Source organism: Schistocerca piceifrons, chromosome 2 (assembly GCF_021461385.2).
Source record: "Schistocerca piceifrons isolate TAMUIC-IGC-003096 chromosome 2, iqSchPice1.1, whole genome shotgun sequence".
In the NCBI taxonomy this organism is placed as follows: Eukaryota; Metazoa; Arthropoda; class Insecta; order Orthoptera; family Acrididae; genus Schistocerca; species Schistocerca piceifrons.
The window spans coordinates 987800197-987820550 of NC_060139.1; the positions used below are offsets into that span (position 1 = coordinate 987800197).

General features: G+C 44.3%; 1 protein-coding gene across 2 annotated transcripts in view; it reads left to right on the plus strand.

Moving 5' to 3' along the window:
• Positions 1-20354, plus strand: part of LOC124776050 (phosphoinositide 3-kinase adapter protein 1) — a 481175-nt gene that overhangs the window by 332273 nt on the left and 128548 nt on the right. Inside the window, exon 1 of one of the 2 annotated variants that reach the window (XM_047250892.1) lies at positions 6052-6289. The exons of the other annotated variant lie outside the window; for it this stretch is intronic. The gene's annotated coding sequence lies outside the window, so the exon portion shown is untranslated. Of the gene's footprint in view, positions 1-6051; positions 6290-20354 lie in introns of those variants that run through there. 2 annotated transcript variants of the gene reach the window in all.

Below are 20354 nucleotides of genomic sequence, written 5' to 3' on the forward strand. Positions count from 1 at the left end.
TCTACTCATCTGCATTAACCCTTAAATCACGAGGTGGGTCTCTGGGACCCCTATGTTTAAACCGAGATTTAAGGCAAAAATCATTTGAAATTTTTAATGTATGCTATATAAATTTATTTTTACAATTATTTAAATGTTGTTTAAATGCTTCTAGTTTATTTCCAGCATTTTACTGTTTATCATACAAAAGAACATAATTTAGTGTGGTTCTTTTAAATATTACAAAAATGGTTCAAATGGCTCTGAGCACTATGGGACTCAACTGCTGAGGTCATTAGTCCCCTAGAACTTAGAACTAGTTAAACCTAACCAACCTAAGGACATCACAAACATCCATGCCCGAGGCAGGATTCGAACCTGCGACCGTAGCGGTCTTGCGGTTCCAGACTGCAGCGCCTTTAACCGCACGGCCACTTCGGCCGGCTTTAAATATTACACATAAATAGACTGTTAAAGTACTGAATTTTACATTCTGAAAAATTATGCAATCTCTGTAGCAAATAAACTTCCAAATAAAACAAAATTCCACGGTTTAAATTTGCGCATTAAAATTCCGCCCGATAGGTACAAAAAGGAAGTCTGCCAAATTGACATTCATTGCTGGGAACTACATTTTTATCACCACTCAGAACACATTCGATTTTAACAGACATTTTAAGTATTTCATTAAAGAAACGGACAGATCCCCATCACGACTTTACTAAAGTTCTTCCTCTCAATGATATTCTTGTTCGATAGCACAACTATGATCACTGGCTAATGCAAAATCGTCTTTTTTGTTTATTTCTTGATCTATATCACGGAAATCTTCTTCCATAGACCGACTAACAATTTCATCAAACTCGGGAAAGTTAAAAATGACACATTTGTGCCAACACAGTTTGAGCTATACGGTACTGCACTGAAGAAAACAGGTACGAGGCGCGGTCTAGGGGACTCCAACACCTATCAATAACACATGTCAACATAAACACACAAGGCGATAACACAACCGACAACAAAATATCGTAGGTATGAATGCATGGCTTCGCGGCGATATGAATTAATAAAATTTTCTCGGGCTTCCAGCCGCGTCAGGTGGTTAAAATCCCACGAGCTTTCGACCGAGCTCTCTTCAGCCATTGTCAAGTGGAAAGAATGACTGCTGTGTCGCCGTGGCCGCGTCGTTATATAGCAGCACTGCTGGCTGTGACGTCACTGGTGCTCTCTTCCTCGCCATATATGGTAATGTTTTCATCCCGCGTCCGTCGCGCCCGTTTTAACCTCGCTATGGCCGGGTCCTAGGCTATGCTGAGCTGCAAACCGCCGTCCTCGTTGATGGTGTATGGTTCAAATGGTTCAAATGGCTCTGAGCACTAAGGGACTTACCATCTATGGTCATCAGTCCCCTAGAACTACTTAAACCTAACTAACCTAAGGACATCACACACATCCATGCCCGAGGCAGGATTCGAACCTGCGACCGTAGCATTGATGGTGTATCAGAGGTTTTTATTTCAATAGCTTCTTTTATGACGCTATCCCAAAATCCCTTCATCATCATAATGGCAGATGTTTCGTCGAATAGAATTCGGTGTCCATTTTCAAAGGCGTGTTCTGCCACGGCTGATTTTTCTGGATAACGTAGGCGTAAGCACCTCTAGTGTTCCGTCCGGCGTTGCTCCACAGTGCTTACTGTTTGGCCGACGTAGTAACAGCCACACTGACATGGTATCTTGTACACTCCAGGCGTTCTAAGCCCTAGATCGTCCTTCACAGGCCTCATGAGCTGTCGAATTTTTGCTAGGGGCCTGAACACCGATGAAATGTTGTATCTCTTCAGGAGCCGGCTAATTTTTCCCGACACTGTACCACTGAAAGGCAAAAACACAAGTTTCTTGCTTTCTTCTCCGGTGGTGTTCTCTTCTCTGTTGGTGTGTTTCTTGCGTGTCACACCAGTTATAGCCTGTGACACCTGTCCGGGGCTGTACCCGTTTTCCCGGACGGTGGCTCAGTTCTAGTGGCAGACTTTCTGCGTCTGAGACCAAAAGTCTTACGGGAAAACGGGTACACACTCTGGATGTCGCAGTCTAAAGAGCGCTTCATCTGTCCCGTACTCTTCATTAATTCTGTAGTTTTTGGAACACTAATTCTATAAATTAAATTGTTCAGAAATAAAAATAGTTCTTATTGCCCATATAGTGTATTTACCTTCAGAAGTTCCCCCTTCAATGCTTTATACATCGCTTCACACGTTTCTGGAATTATTTGTGGTTAATGTGCCTTGTCGTATCCGACTGCTACAACTGCACATATAGCATTTATCAAGTGAGAATTCTACTTTGTAATATGAGAAGCCTCGTATCTAAACAAATACTGAAATTCACTCTCATCCGTTCGTAAGCAATTTGTATAAAACTTGACGTCCTCCACTTGCAGCTCTCGTAACAAGTTTTCCTGAATGTTTTTGGTATATCGAAGTAACACCCAAGGCTTCATCCAAGTATGTTTCCTTTTTTTCCGCCGCTTTTATTCCAAATGCACACACAATGAAATCGTGGTACAAGCAGCTGCAGCGCATTACAACAAGTAGTTATGAGCCATCTTGAAATTTGACGAAAATATGACGAAAGTCTAGCACCCGTTTTAAGAGCCACGCCAAAGATATACATCTACATCTACATTTATACTCCGCAAGCCACCCAACGGTGTGTGGTGGAGGACACTTTACGTGTACTGTCATTACCTCCCTTTCCTGTTGCAGTCGCGTATGGCTCGCGGGAAGAACGACTGCCGGAAAGCCTCCGTGCGCGCTCGAATCTCTCTAATTTTACATTCGTGATCTCCTCGGGATGTATAAGTAGGGGGAAGCAATATATTCGATACCTCATCCAGAAACGCACCCTCTTGATACCTGGACAGCAAGCTACACCGCGATGCAGAGCGCCTCTCTTGCAGAGTCTGCCACTTGAGTTTGCTAAACATCTCCGTAACGCTATCACGCTTACCAAATAACCCTGTGACGAAACGCGCCGCTCTGCTTTGGATCTTCTCTATCTCCTCTGTCGCCGGCCGCGGTGGCCGAGCGGTTCTAGGCGCTCAGTCCGGAACCACGCGACTGCTGCGGTCGCCGGTTCGAATCCTGCCTCGGGCATGGATGTGTGTGATGTCCTTAGCTCTGTTAGGTTTAAGTAATTCTAAGTTCTAGGGGACTGATGACCACAGATGTTAAGTCCCATAGCACTCAGAGCCATTTGAACCATTTATCTCCTCTGTCAACCCGACCTGGTAAGGATCCCGCACTGATGAGCAATACTCAAGTATAGGTCGAACGAGTGTTTTGTAAGCCACCTCCTTTGTTGATGGACTACATTTTCTAAGGACTCTCCCAATGAATCTTAACCTGGCACCCGCCTTACCAACAATTAATTTTATATGATAATTCCACTTAAAATCGTTCCGCACGCATACTCCCAGATATTTTACAGAAGTAACTGGATCCAGTGTTTGTTCCTTCTATCATATAATCATACAATAAAAGATCCTTCTTTCTATTTATTCGCAATACATTACATTTGTCTATGTTAAGGGTCAGTTGCCACTCCCTGCAACAAGTGCCTATCCGCTGCAGATCTTCCTGCATTTCGCTGCAATTTTCTAATGCTGCAACTTTGTATACTACAGCATCATCCACGAAAAGCGGCATGGAACTTCCGACACTATCTACTAGGTCATTTATATATATTGTGAAAAGCAATGGTCCCATAACACTCCACTGTGGCACGTCAGAGGTTACTTTAACGTCTGTAGACGTCTCTCCATTGAGAACAACATCTGAGGTGTGGGGTTGATCTGTTATTTCGCGCAACAGATTAATCTGAGATGTACACTTTACCCTGTGGCTCCTGCAAGATGCAATTTCCACCCCCACACTACTACAGAAGTCAGGCAGAACTGCCTGAAAAACTTTCAGCAATAAATATCTTCTGGAGTCGTCCGCTGTAAGGAAATGACACAAAAATTCACAAAATTTCTTACGTAACCAGTGGGATTCTTGGGTACTGGAGTAGTGCTAGTTAGTGTAAGAAAAACATGAAACTAACGAAAGTTATTATTTATTTTGCAAAAATTCTGAGAAATCACAATGGCACTTATAGTTATGAATTGAACAAGTTATATCCTGGTTCTTTTCGGAATGTGAAGTTACCTCTCAAGGATAGGATTCGCTAATGAAGTTTCTATACAAAGTGTAAGATGGTTGTTGACTTGGCAGAATGGCTGAGGGGCGCGCCTACTCAACTTGAATAATTATCCTTTAGAATGTTGCTAGGTACGGTCGGGGCTGTCGTGTGTGAAATGCAGTGAAGTGTACTCTTGTGGAGGAAATATGGGGCTCGCAATAGCTGTAGCACACAATACCGTAAGCTGCTATGACTGCTGTCTGCGCTGCTCACTGCTGACACATAAGATAACTCTCGTTCTATCTGGATTGACCTTCGCCAGTCAAACTCTCCCTATGCCTTGATGAAGTCAAGGATTCCTATTCGCCCCTAGTCTAACTAGTGGCATGGTACACCGGTCAATATTCGCTTGCAGGCGTTTAACTATAACTCTCTCCGTTCACACCGCACAATAAGTGTTTCGGCCAATACAGTGAACAATGCTTAATCGCAAGGACTCGATTAGAGAGTCGCCCTTCGATTCGCTCTCGACAGAGGTGCTGTCCCAGTGAAGTACTGAGGAGAGACTTGTTCGTCGCTCCAAGAGCGACAACGGAACGGCGCCTCTCCACGCCAGACGTGAAGGGGTATATCTTTCGGTCTCTTCTATTATTCCTTCAGCTCAAGGCGTCGGAAATATCGTCTGCCAATCAGCATTGCTCTTCTAAGACGGGAGAATGACATTTCGTTTAAGGCGACCAATCCGGAAACCTGTAGCATTGGCGTTTGGCGTTTGCTGTCTCCCTGTGAAAATCTCTGAAATTGCTATGTGTAAAGAATGCGTAGGGTGGCCGCTCCCACACAATGTTGCGGAATTTGCTTTTAAGCCGAACACGGGGTCATTTCCCCCTTTTCACTCGGGCCCACGGTGTCCGCTCCACGGGCGGTCACCGGCCGACATAGGCTGGGTCGTCCTCTGAAAGGACCGGCGTCCCGGTGTGCGGTCTACCTCTCTCGAACTAAAAGCTCCTGTGACCGTCGTGTCTGGAATGTATGTGTGTACGCCAGCCTCGAGTATTTCAACCACGGTGCGCTTACTTGTTATTTGTATATTGTTTACATGAATTCATACAACATTGACTTTATCTTATCGAGTTTGGGTATGAATGAAGCGTCTTGATGTGCGGAATATGATTGTGAGGGTGGAATGTGTAAGCAATGAAGGTCAGGAGACCACGACGTCTTACAAACATGCTGTGTTCTGTTTGCTGAAAACTCTTCAATCCAGCCACACAGCTGGTCTGATACTCTGTATGCTCTTACTTTGTTTATCAGGCGACAGTGTGGAACTGTATCGAACGCCTTCCGGAAGTCAAGGAAAATAGCTTCTACCTGGGAGCCTGTATCTAATATTTTCTGGGTCTCATGAAGAAAGATCTTTGTCGAAGAAATCTGACGAATATTTGATCGTATTTCTCCGTCAAAGAAATGTGATGGTGTAATATCACGTAGGAAAGGAACGAAGCGAGCAGAAGAACGGGTGGTATTATTTGCGCAGCCTGAGAGGCCAGCTGGCAGAGAATTCCGCAGCGCCGGCGCGCGCTGCGGTGTAGGCAGGAAGCCGCATTGCGTCAACAGCGGCGGCAGCTGACAAAGAAGGAACGAGTCGGCGCGGCCGGATGAGCAGCGGGAAGGCGTCAGCGGCCGGCCGCCGCGTCTTCTGATGTGTGAGGGTTGCGGCTGCTGGGGAGGAGGGCGGCGTTATCAGGGGTCGCCGCTTCCGGCCGCGTCTCCTCCACTGCCGGGCCGGGCCGCCCAGTAGCTCCGCAGCCGCCGTCCAGGCATCACCCCTTCTGTCGCCGATGCTATCGTAGCGAGAACCCCGGCGTCTGAAGCGAGCGCGCTAGCAGCGGCTTCGCCTCTGCCAGTATCCACCTGTTGCTATCGCGGCAGTCGGCGGAGGAAGTCGTGCTGTGGCGGCCATGTGTCTGCCTTGTTTACGTCATCGAGGCACTGGCCGGCGCGAGTGTTGTTTCGCCTTGCGTCGCGACCTGCTCGTTTGGCGTGTGCCGCGCACTGAGTCACCACCGCTCTGACATTGCACGCTGGTCTACTCCGTAAGAAGGCGCTTCGTGGCTCCCCGACCCGAGGTGAGTCACGCACGTGAATCAACAGAGCTGTGTGCTTCACTTCGCTCACGGTCAGTTGTAGTCTTGCGCATAATAGTTCGCGACTGGGAACGTTCAGTTTAGTTCGCGGTTCCGTCGCGAACTAGGTCGCTCTTTTAGTTCGTTAGCTCCCATCTCGATTTCCAGAAAGACAGTTCGCTCGCTTTGCTACCGCTACTGCACACGCTCTTTTTTCGTTATGCTAGTCTTTTAAATAATGACCAGTGTTGACAGTGCCTGTATTATTACAGTAATTAGACTTCGAAAGGGCAAATAAATTAGTTATTTACACAAATGGGTAAAATGGGGTAGTCAACTACTTACATACAGTGCAGTCGTAGTACTTTAATTTTAAAATATATTTATTTATTAGTTCATTGTAGGAATATTACTTACAGAATATACTAAATGCGTTTTTATGTGAATAAAAATACACTTTCATAAATAATCGACTTTTTTAAAGTTTTGGAAATAACCAACAAAAAATATTTCTGCTTTAGGTACAGGTTAAGTACTATATGGCACAAACAATAATACCTTTATCATTAACAGAAGAAACACTTATAATTTGTTACCAAACAATTAGACATAGAAAAAAGTAACTATGACCCCTGAGTGAGATCGTATTCTAAAGCATACTTTTTGTGCTTTGCATTATCATTCTTTAAATAATGTCTTCTAATTTTCAAGTGAAATATTATAAAAATATACATATTATTATGTAAAAACATTAATTTGGAAACTGTTCGTTGTAACAGTGTTCTTCGTTCATTAAGGATTTGTCCCGTCGCCGAAAAAACGCGTTCGCAGGGCACTGATCTCGCTACTATGCAAAATCTCTTTAACACATATGCATATTCATGAGGATATAACTGGCGACGCTCGTGCCACCACTTAAGCGAATCTTTTTTTTCTATCTAAATACTCTTCATTGAGGTATTTATCGAGTTCGCGAATACCAGCAGCAAGTTGGGTATCTGGTCTAATGATTTTTCTTATTTCTTCGTCATACTCGTCCCATATAGAGTCTTTTTTATTTTCATTACTACTGCTACTAGAACAAGACGCCGAACGGTACTAGCTGCAGGATCAGCCACTAAAATATCTCGATTCTCCCTCTGAAGTAACTGCACTCTGCCAACTTGATTTTTGAGGCGTTGTATTGCAGCTTCACAAGCTTTTTGATTTCTAAATCCTCTCTGTCTCAATCTGGGGTCCAGAATAGTACACTCAGCGTACAGAATGTTATTCTCTAAATCTTTAAAACGGTCTTCCATGCCTTTCTCGAGCACTGATTGCACAGCGATAATTTTTTTATTGTTAGAAGCATGCTTCTGCAGAAAACTGTTGAGCAGGATACAAAACACAATAACCTTTGACAAAGTCACATTTCTTTCGGCACTTATTTCTACCGTGATTTTTTTAAAGCCTACTGCGGGCTTTCGCTCCGTCTCGTTATTGTCCGTTGGTCTTCCGAAAAGAGCGAACGAACTAAGTAGCGAGGTTATCCGTGAACTAGTTCGCGTAGTTCGCCTGTGGGAGTGCTCTTCCGAACTAGTTCGTTCGCGAACTACACAAGAATAGTCAGTTGCAGTTTACATATCACGTACTCCGCAAACCACTGTCAAGTGCAGACAGACAGACAGACAAACAGACTGAATGAGAATGTATTGACACATCGAAGTTTCGGGTCAGTTCATGAACCATGCACTATGTTTACATGGAGCTCCCAAAACCGGATTTCGTAAACCGATTCCAGTTGCTCCTTTAAGCATTTCAGTATTGATTCTGAAAATGCGGAACTATATGTGGCATTTCAACAGTCGATATTCGCTCCAATGCAAATGTGTAACTTTTTTTGAAACTTGTTGTCGGGGACCTATTTTAAGACGAGCGAGGACTAGTAAGCGCACTTGCTTGTCTACAAACGCGTGTGATTAGCGGTTTCCTATCCCCGACAGTGAATTCACCTTTATGTTGATTCACAGTTTAGCCATGTGGCACGATATTTCCGTACAGCACCTGAAATTTCGCTACACTTCGCGGGTGGAGGACATGCTAAACAACGTTCCAAAGTTTCTAGCACACCTGCTTATAGTATATTCTGCAGGTGCATCATCTAAAGTACACACACTTAACACACTTCTGTATAGCAGCGCGGAGTGGCCGCTTGGTTCGAGGCGCCATGTCACGGATTGCGCGGCCCCTCCCACCGGAGGTTATAGTCCTCCCTCGGGCATGGGTGTATGTTTTGCTCTTAGCATAAGTTAGTTTACGTTAGTTTAAGTAGTGTGTAAGTCTAGGGACCGATGACCTCAGTAGTTTGGTCCCTTAGGAATTCATGCTTCCTTGAACATTTGTGTTGTGATGCTATGTTTTTTTTCGTTTTTTTTTTTTTTTTTAGAAAAAAAATGTTTCAGCTAATATGGACTAAGTGACTTTCTGTGCAGTAACGGAGAAGTAGAGACATTAGATTGAGCATAAGTTCTCTACCTGTAATATTTAATTTGACAGAAACAGCCACCCAATGTGCTCACTGAACCAGTCAGTGCAACGCCACAAAAAAACACACACACACCAGAATCGCAAAAGCGATAATTGGCCGGTCTAGCAAAATAGGTTCAGGCCTTAACATGTAAACATGACAGCGATAAACGGTTTTCGGAATTCGGTTTTCACCTTCCGGAAGTCGTGTCGCGCGTAAACGTAGCAACGTTTACGTACCTAACTCGGTAAATGGAGGATGGCCAGTATCATATATTGCAAAATCTTCAAACTGCGTGAGTACTATCGATGCTAAAGATGTGTTGCATGTAAAATATCGATATCTTCAGTCTATCGGATTTTTGAAATTTGAAAAACTAGATTTTTTTTTTAAAATGTAGTTAGGTGCGAAACGGAAAACTCTTATCATTAAAATTTTTTGTTTCAGAGATCTGTCGTTGTTGATTTTCAAAGACGCACATCATGAAGTTTGATTGATTGAAAAACATGTCGAATTTTTCGTTGCTTTTGAGTTACAGAGATTTTGCTGACTTGGTAACGACAACGAACAAGCACTACTAAGGTATCAGACAGAAAATAGGCATTGTTTGATAGAACACAACCTGAGGAATAAAGGATCGTTAATTTGATAATGCTGATAATAGAGAATTGTGTGGGAGTAAAATTTCTAGAGACCAAGGCTTGAATCCGGTACATAAAGGTTCAAATGGGTGTAAGTTGTAATGGTTGTGCCGAGACGAAGAGACATGAGCGCAATTGACAAGCGTGGAGAATCGCATCAAACCAGTCTCCAGATACCATACATTAGGGTTTCTTCCTGTTTCAATAGCGCATGGAGCGCGTGAAGAATGCTTAAATGCGCTATAATTTGTCTAATCTAATGTCAGTACGCAAGCGATATGTATGTGGCTGAAATATATACCTTGTTTCTTCCCTTTGTAAGTAGGCTTCTGTGGAGTAATTGGCGTCTATCTTTATGCAACGCTCCCCCGATTGTCAAACGAACTTGTCGCCATTCGCACTGCCGTTCTTTGTATACAATCAGTGACGACTCACTTGGTATGGGCAGAGCCGGTTTAAGGGCCAAGCGACGCGTAACACAACAAATAGCGAAAACCGACACGGTTGAAAGTCCACGAAGGGAAAGGAGGGCCGTCAAACGTTAAGTCGCTTCTGTGGAAAAATATTTTCGAACTGGCCCTGGGTGTGGGTGCGGCACACTTGTTGAGTGTTGTGAGATGAGCCACACGAGTATTTTGTTGCCAATATCCTTTGTAGACAAAGTCAATTTTCCAAGTATGCCACCAATAAACACATGTCCGCCCACCTTAGCAATGATGGTGTGTGAGAATTCCATTTCATATAACCAAAAACTGCCTCCAGGTATTTGTATGAGCTGATTTATTCCAGTAATGACTCACTAATATATTAGTCACAGCATAATTTTAGTTTCAACGAGAGGAAGTGTGGGTCCTGAAAAGGAAATGCTGAACGTAATTATTAGCTGTCGACTAAAAAATTCAGCCAGATAAGCCCATACAAAGTAATTAAATCAACGTGTTTTACGATTACACAGTACTGAAACACAGACGTTTTTTATTGTTTATGTTGCGTGTCCATAGGTAATAGTCTAAACAACGTGCGCATTATTGCGGCCCAGGCAAAGAGAATGTTTTGTTCCTACACACAGCAAACCGTCACGTCGCCGCCTCAAAAATTTGGAAATTTGTGGTAAGGACTATGGGACCAAACTGATGAGGTCATCGGTCCCAAGGCTTACTCCCTAATTAATCTAACTTAACCTTACTTACGCTAAGGACAACACACACGCATGCCCGAGGGAGGTCTCGAACCTCCAACGGATGGAGCGCGCGATCCGCGACAAGGCGCCTGAGACCTCACGGCTACACCGCGAGGATTGGCGCCCCAGACCCAAGCGATCGCCACCTAGTTGAACAGGGGGGGAGGGGAGCGTGGGCGGACGGGCGCGAAGAACTCATTTCTACCAGGACTGTATAGAAACGTATGCACCGCATAGGCTGACTACCGACTCTGTGTTCTGTATGACTTTTGGCCACCCAGTGTAAATCTGGATGGTCGGATGGGGATTCGAACCGTCGTCCTCCCGAATGTGAGTCCAGAGTCTTGACCACTGCGCCAGTTCACCTGGTCCAAGGATAATTTGGGCAGACATGTGAAGGAGAAACAGGCACATGCGTCCAAGACGAAGACAGCAGCTTCGAACTTATCGCATTGAGAAAACACAGCTCCTGTTTTGTACTGTCAGTTATCACACCTCCCCTTTGCTGCTAGTATACTAACAAACTTCCAACTTCCTAGGAGTGTATTTGATGAAGACTTCAGTTGGAAAAACCATATCGTAGACCTCCTGAAACGTTTACATTTGGCTATTTATCCCATAAGAATAATACTGTCAAATTTGCAGGTTTGAAAATTAGGAAGTTAACTCTTTTGCTTAGTTCCGTTCACTGATTTCTTATGGGGTAAATCCTCATTTAGTCAAAAAGTATTCGTTGCACAAACATGTAATAAAGTAATTAGAATTGTGTGTGGAGTTCACACATTACGTCTTGGCGGGCTCTCTTTAAGCAGCTGGGAATATTAACCACTGCCTCACAGCACATTTATCCACTTTTGAAATTTATTGTCAAGAATCTGTCAGTGTTTGAGAGAGAGCAATTCACTAGTACAACACAAGAAGGAAAAATGATATGCATTACCCCATAACTAATCATAAAGGGGTGCAATACGCAGCTATCAAATTTTTTGACACACTACCAATGTAAGTAAAGTGTCTGGCAGATAGCATAAGTGTTTTCGGATGTTGATTAGATATGTTTCTCCTTAAAAACAACTTCAATACCACTACGAAATTAATGAATGGAAATAGTCATTTATACAGAAAAAACATGGAAGTGGCCAACGTGTGGCAATCTAAATACATTTTTAGCCTCTTTTGTGTCTTTTCAGATGACATGTTCCACATCAGAACGTTTATCGTGAATATGGTCTATGGAACAGGAACCTAAGTAACTAACAATGTACTTCGATTAACAGAGAAGTTTTGTGCCAGCGCTGATACAGTCGCTATAATGAAACTTCCTAAGGAAACAGCGACTATCGTATAACAGGTGTAAAAAGATACAAAGGGTTATAGACGGGGAGAAGCTCAATGAAACGCCTCTGGGTATCAAAGAGAGAATACGCGAAGCCTTCAAGAACTACCGCAGCAGAATGTTACTTCATTTAAGACGCTTCACGAAATCCAACGAAACTCTGGTAATTTATGGCGTCAGAGTGAGCGCCCGGAAATTCATGGACGACGTCCAAATGTTGTGCAGAAAATGGAAACAACCACTCTGCTTGAAACCTCCCCTTAGAAAAATTAATGAATTACTGTGCTGGTAAACCCCTTACATTATTTGATTTTCAAACAGCTGAGCAAAACTGAACGTACTCAGACATTTCTCTCTTTACTTATTCTGATCATCACTAAACTGACACACAATGTTTTTAGCGCAACGCAATCTGACTTTCAATAATCTCTACAAAAGAATGGTCCTCACTAACAATAACCTATACCTTTCATGAATCACTTACCTCACAAAAATCTTCGTTACTCGAATTACTGCAATACAGCGAGCGCCAATACTGCCAGCTAAATAAAGGATTCTAACTGATGGACACACGTCCAGATCGTCCGCTCTCAAAACTCTGCCATCTCTCTTACCACATCCACCACTGCTGGCGGCTCACCTCCAACTGCGCAACGCTACAATAGCGAATATTCCAACAATGCCAACCAGCCACAGACTGCACACAGCACAGCCAGTGATTTTCATACAGAGCGCTACGTGACGTTACCAACATAAAAACCTAAACAGCCTACTTACATAAAAACCTAAACACCCTACTCACATAAAAACCTGAACAGCCTACTTACATGCTGAATACGCGGAAGCACATCATTAATCAGTGACGCTAACAAAACCTGAGAGATCGTATTACTCCCGCAGATGGCCAGCCGTCAATATTCGCACCGAAAGTGACGCGTGCAGACGTGCTCTGATTCCTGAACTGCTGCTGAGGATTCCCCGAAAAATGCGACTTCCTTCTCTCTTACCTAACGCTCGACCACATACGAGACATCACTGTTGGTTTCCATTCATCTGCCAATGGGGCCTCCCGGGCAACAATGCCATACGATCATTTCCATTTCCAACAGACTGCACTGCCGTCTCGTTTCCTACGGAGACGCGTATTAAATTACTTCTTTTCCTTAAACCTTTGTCACTTTCCGTCTTGTTGGTGTAGCGTCGGTTCTTCGGAATGCCGAGTTCACGGCTTCTTTCGCCTGTGGCCTTAAATATCGGTTTGAAAAACGTCGTTCCAGGGAGTGATCAATAATACAACATCGTTTATACTGAACGCCTCAAATCTTCATGGTATATGAATGATAGGACATCCGAAACCTGAGAAATTTACGATAAGGAATGTACGAGGGCTGCTGAAAAGATAATGCCTCCGCATTTTTTATGTTAAGACCCTTAAAGGTTTTTAAAGTAATAACAAACGCTATTAACTTTCTACATCTTTATTCTTCATGTGTTCTTTACGACGAATGGAAAAACTGGTACAAGCCGACCTCGGGGAGCATCAGTTTGGATTCCGTAGAAATATTGGAACACGTGAGGCAATACTTACCTTACGACTTATCTTAGAAGCTAGATTAAGGATAGGCAACCCTACGTTTCTAGCATTTGTAGACTTAGAGAAAGCTTTTGACAATGTTGAATGAAATACTCTCTTTCAAATTCTGAAGGTGGCAGGGGTAAAAGACAGGGAGCGAAAGGCTATTTACAACTTGTACAGAAACCAGATGGCAGTTATAAGAGCCGAGGGGCATGAAAGGGAAGCAGTGGGTGGGAAGGGAGTGAGACAGGGTTGTAGCCTCTGCCCGATGTTATTCAATCTGTATATTGAGCAAGCAGTAAAGGAAACAAAAGAAAAATTCGGAGTAGGTATTAAAACCCATGGAAAAGAAATAAAAACTTTGCGGTTCGCCGATGACATTGTAATTCTGTCAGAGACAGCAAAGGACTTGGAAAAGCTGTTGAACGGAGCGGACAGTGTCTTGAAAGGAGGATATAAGATGAACATCAACAAAAGCAAAACGAGGATAATGGAATGTAGTCGAATTAAATCGGGTATTGCTGAGGGGATTAGATTAGGAAATCAGACACTTAAAGTAGCAAAAGAGTTTTTCAATTTGGGGAGCAAAATAACTGATGATGGTCGAAGTAGAGAAGATATAAAATGTAGACTGGCAATGGCAAGGAAAGCGTTTCTGGAGAAGAGAAATTTGTTAACATCGAGTATAGATTTAAGTGTCGGGAAGTCGTTTCTGAAAGTATTTGTATGGAGTGTAGCCATGTATGGAAGTGAAAAATGGACGATAAATAGTTTGGACAAGAAGAGAATAGAAGCTTTCGAAATGTGGTGCTACAGAAGAATGCTGAAGATTAGATGGGTAGATCACGTAACTAATGAGGAGGTATTGAATAGAATTGGGGAGAAGAGAAGTTTGTGGCACAACTTGGCAAGAAGAAGGGATCGGTTAGTAGGATATGTCCTGAGGCATCAAGGGATCACAAATTTAGCATTGGAGGGCAGCGTGGAGGGTAAAAATCGTAGAGGGAGACCAAGAGATGAATGCACTAAGCAGATTTAGAAGGCTGTAGGTTGGAGTAAGTACTGGGAGATGAGGAAGCTTGCACAGGATAGAGTAGCATGGAGAGCTGCATCAAACCAGTCTCAGGACAGAGGACCACAACAACAAGAACATTCTTCATGTGTACTTTTTTATTTCTCAACATAGTGACGCTGGCGATCAACATATTTCTCCCAATGAGAGACCAGATTTTTGATACCGTCACTGTAGAATGTTTCATTTTGCTGACGGAACCACCTCACCACCGCTTGCACCGCTTCATCAAAGAACATCAAAACGAAGTCCTCGAAGGTGTTCTTTAAGTTTTTAACAGATGAAAATCGGATGGGACAGTACGGAGGATGACCGACGACTGTGAACTCAGGCGTCGTGTGTGGTCTGGCATTGTTACGTTGAAAGAGAAGGTTCAACATATGAGGACGAACTCCTCCGTTTCGAAACTCGGTTACAGCACGCTTTTTCTCACACGGTGACATATTTACGTCACACACCGCCATGTTACACGCTACAATTCAGAGTTCTCTAGCGGCAGAGGGCTGCAGATATGTACACTACTGGCCATTAAAATTGCTACACCACGAAGATAATGTGCTACAGACGCGAAAATTAACCGACAGGAAGAAGATGCTGTGATATGCAAATGATTAGCTTTGCAGAGCATTCACACAAGGTTGGCGCCGGTGGCGACACCTACAACGTGCTGACATAAGGAAAGTTTCCAACCGATTTCTCATACGCAAACAGCAGTTGACAGGCGTTGCCTGGTGAAACGTTGTTCTGATGCCTCGTGCAAGGAGGAGAAATGCGTACCATAACGTTTCCGACTTAGATAAAGGTCGGATTGTAGCCTATCGCGATTGCGGTTTATCATATCGCGACAATGCTGCTCGCGTTGGTCGAGATCCAATGAATGTTAGCAAAATACGGAATCGATGGGTTCAGGAGGGTAATACGGAACGCCGTGCTGGATCCCAACGGCCTCGCATCACTAGCAGTCGAGATGACAGGCATCTTATCCGCATGGCTGCAACAGATCGTGCAGCCACGTCTCGATCCGTGAGTCAACAGATAAATGGAATGTCGTGTGGCTAGGGCCTCCCGTCGGGTAGACCGTTCGCCTGGTGCAGGTCTTTCGATTTGACGCCACTTCTGCGACCTGCGCGTCGATGGGGATGAAATGATAATGATTAGGACAACACAACACCCAGTCCCTGAGCGGAGAAAATTTCCGACCCAGCCGGGAATCGAACCCGGGCCCTTAGGATTGACAGTCTGTCACGCTGACCATTCAGCTACCGGGGCGGACTGTCAACAGATGGGGACATTAGCAAGACAACAACCATCTGCACGAACAGTTCGACGACGTTTGCAGCAGCATGGACTATCAGCTCGGAGACAATGGCTGCGGTTACCCTTGACGCTGCATCACAGACAGGAGCGCCTGCGATGCTGTACTCAACGACGAACCTGGGTGCACGAATGGCAAAACGTCATTTTTTGCGGATGAATGCAGGTTCTGTTTACAGCATCATGATGGTCGTATCCGTGTTTGGCGACATCGCGGTGAACGCACGTTGGAAACGTGTATTCGCCATCGCCATACTGGCGTATCACCCGACGTCATGGTATGGGGCGCCATTGGTTACACGTCTCGGTCACCTCTTGTTCGTATTGACGGCACTTTGAACAGTGGATCTTACATTTCAGATGTGTTACGACCCGTGGCTCTACCCTTCATTCGATCCCTGCGAAACCCTACATTTCAGCAGGATAATGCACGACCGCATGTTGCAGGTCCTGCACGGGCCTTTCTGGATACAGAAAATGTTCGACTGCTGCCCTGGCCAGCACATTCTCCAGATCTCTCACCAGTTGAACACGTCCGAGCAACTGGCTCGTCACAATACGCCAGTAACTACTCTTGATGAACTGTGGTATCGTGTTGAAGCTGCATGGGCAGCTGTACCTGTACACGCCATCCAAGCTCTGTTTCACTCAATGCCGAGGCGTATGAAGGCCGTTATTACGGCAAGAGGTGGTTGTTCTGGCTACTGATTTCTCAGGATCTATGCACCGAAATTGCGTGAAAATGTGATCACTTGTCAGTTCTAGTATAATATATTTGTCCAATGAATACCCGTTTATCATCTGCATTTCTTTTTGGTGTAGCAATTTTAATGGCCAGGAGCGTAGACTGAGAAAATAAACACCAAAAGTGGTCGACGAGTGCTGCTATTTGGGACCAGTATAACTGGTGATGACTGAAGAAAACTGCACATAAAATGCGGACTGGAGAAATAGCAATAAAAGTTTTTTCTATATAATTTTATTTAGATCTAACAGAAATATAAGCAGTAGAAAGTCTTGCCTGAAAGTACTGTTCTGCAGCGTAGCCTCATTTACAAGTGAAACGTGGTAAGCAAAACAGTTGAGATAAAAGGAGAATAGATGCTTTTTATATGAAATATGTTGTTTCGTAAGAACGCTGAAGGTTAGTTGTTTACTTAGAATTAGTAATGAAGAGATACTGCATCGAATTATGAGAAAATACCTTCTGACGCAACTTGACTAAAAGACGGGACACATTTGCAGGACACATCCTGAGGTATTCAGGAACAGTTAATTTATTATTCTGGAGCAGAGCGATCCAGGTAAATATCGTACAGGTGGATCAAAGGTTGACTACAGTAATCATGTTGATGTTGATGTGGATGTGGACTGCGGTATCCGTGCAGGACCGAAAGACTTGCATGGGATGGAACACTGCATCAGATAGCATTCGGACTGAAGACAACAACAACAGCAGCAACAACAACTACTCACACCTTATAGTACAAATAAAAAGTCTACCTCTAATTTGACGTTAATTTCTTATCTTTTAGATCTCTAAATTAATTATTTATTAATTACAATATGTCTGTGGGTTGCTAATGTGGACCGTGTTAACACTGCCACTAATATATTATCGACTGCAGTAGATTACCCTTCCCTGTCCGAATCAGATTCTACAATCGGCTAATCACGCGTGTTGCTTCAGAAGCATCTTACGATTCGACAATGAAGGATTTAATTGACAACAAATAACAACGGGCCACAAAATGAATTGTTTGTTATTGGTATCGTTCCTTCTCCAAAAACCAGTTCGAGATACACTTCGATTTAGAAAAGTACCGCATGCCACAACACGTAGCGAATTACTTCTCACCGAAAGCCGGCCGGTCGCAGGTTCGAATCTTGCCTCGGGCATGGATGTGTGTGATGTCCTTAGGTCAAGTCTAGGTCTGAGTCTAGGAGACTGATGACCTCAGATGTTGAGTCCCATAGTGCTCAGAGCCATTTGAACCATTTCACACCGAAACTTACGGTACACTTCAACAACGCCACGAATAATTAAACTGAACATTGTATCGAAATGTGTGTCGTTCCATCACGATTATATCGAAACACGCACACCTAAACTCGTCTGCATGCCAAGAACGCTGCTGAACAACTAGTACTGATTAAAAATACTGCCTCATCAAAAGAATTCGGACTTGTATTAGTAACAATTATTACGGCGTGCCTCCACCCAATATTACATGATGTCTTGAGCTCTGCTGAATACCCGAGCGAGGTGGCGCAGTGGTTAGTACACTGGACTCGCATTCGGGAAGACGACGGTTCAATCCCGTCTCCGGCCATCCTGATTTAGGTTTTCCGTGATTTCCCTAAATCGTTTCAGGCAAATGCCGGGATGGTTCCTTTGAAAGGGCACGGCCGATTTCCTTCCCAATCCTTCCCTAACCCGAGCTTGCGCTCCGTCTCTAATGACCTCGTTGTCGACGGGACGTTAAACACTAACTACCACCACCACCTCTGCTGAATACACTTTCAGTGAGGTGCCTCAATGTCTGTCGAGGAATAACAGTCCATTCTTCGCCAGGACCTGATGCCAGAGAAGGTAAGTCGACATTTTGACTCATTCCAAAGGTGTTGCCCTGGGTTCAGGTTGGGAGTCGGGTCACGGCAGTTCCATTCCAGGAGTATTACTGTGCACAAACTATTAAGCCCAATAAGAGGACCACTTTTGGCTCTGCACATGATGCCAAGTAATGTTCTCATAGCATTCCACAAGCCCAAATCCTTCATTTGGGTTGCGACAGGATACAACGTAATTCCTCACCCTAAATCATTCGTTTTCAATCGTCCACTGTCCACTGGTGTGGCTGTTTACACCACCTGAAGCGTCGTTTACCACTGAGTACAGAAATGTGTGGCTTATGCGCAGCTTGCTCGACCATCCAGTTTTAACTCCCTACTAACTGGACTTCGTACCTCACAGGTTCCGCTGATTTCATGCGATTTTTTTGCCTTTATCCTTCGCAACGTTCGATGGTCCCTGTTCGTGATTACTGGTCTGGTTTTAGCTGTGGTTCTTCCGTCACGTTCCACTTCACAAGCACACCACCGAATGGCAACTTTGGGAGCTTCACAACGGTTCGGACGTCCCTGACGGATGTGTTACTTAGTTGTCGTCCAATGAGTAGTTGACGTTCGAAGTCGCTGAGCCCTCTTGACCTATCCACCCTGCTAGTACTGCTTCTCTACTGGCAGTGTTCCCTGCCGCCATTTATAATGGTTGGTCCGCCTGTCGCGGCGTCAAGTGCTCAGTCCCGCATTACATAGGAGTATCCGGATACTTAAGATCGCAGAGTGTAAAGTGTTTTCGCTTCATCTCTACCTACATCTACATAGATACTCCACAAGCCACCGTACTGTGCATGGCGGAGGGTACCTTGTATCACTACTAGCCATTTCCTTTCCTGTTCCACTCGGAAATAGAGCGACGGGAAAACGACTGCCTATATGACTCCGTATGAGCCTTAATTTCTCATATCTTATCTTCTTGGTCCTTACGCCGAATGTGTATGTTGGCGGAGGGTACCTTGTATCACTACTAGCCATTTCCTTTCCTGTTCCACTCGGAAATAGAGCGACGGGAAAACGACTGCCTATATGACTCCGTATGAGCCTTAATTTCTCATATCTTATCTTCTTGGTCCTTACGCCGAATGTGTATGTTGGTGGTAGTAGAATCGTTCTGCAGTCAGCTTCAAATGCCGATTCTCTAAATTTTCTCAATATTGTTTCTCGAGAAGAACATCGCCTGCACTCCAGGGATTCCCATTTGAGTTCGAAGCATCTCCGTAACAAATCTAGCAGCCCGCCTCTCAACTGTTTCGATATCTTCCTTGAATCCGACCTGGTACGGATCCCAGACATTCGAGCAATACTCAAGAATAGGTCGCACCAGCGTCCTACATGCGGTCTCCTTTACAAGTGAACCACTCTTTCCTAAAATTCTCCCAATAAACCAAAGTCGACCATTCGCCTTCCCTGTCACAGTTCTCACATGCTCGTCCCATTTCATATCGGCTTGTAACGTTACGCCCAGAGATTTAAATGACTTCACTGTATCAAGCTGGACAGTAAGAATACTGCATCCGAACATTATAGGTTTGGTCTTCCTACTCACCCGCATTAACTTACATTTTTCAACATTTAGGGCTAGCTGCCATTCGCCACACCAACTGGAAATTTTGTCTAAGTCGTCTTCTATCTTCCCACAGTCACTCAACTTCGACCCCTTACTGTACACCACAGCATCATCACCAAACAACTGCACATTGCTGCCCAACCCTGTCGCCCATCTCATTTATGTATACGAAGAACAACATTGGTCCTATCACACTTTCCTGGGGCACTCCTGACGATATCCTTGTCTCTGATGAACACTCGCTTTCGAGGACA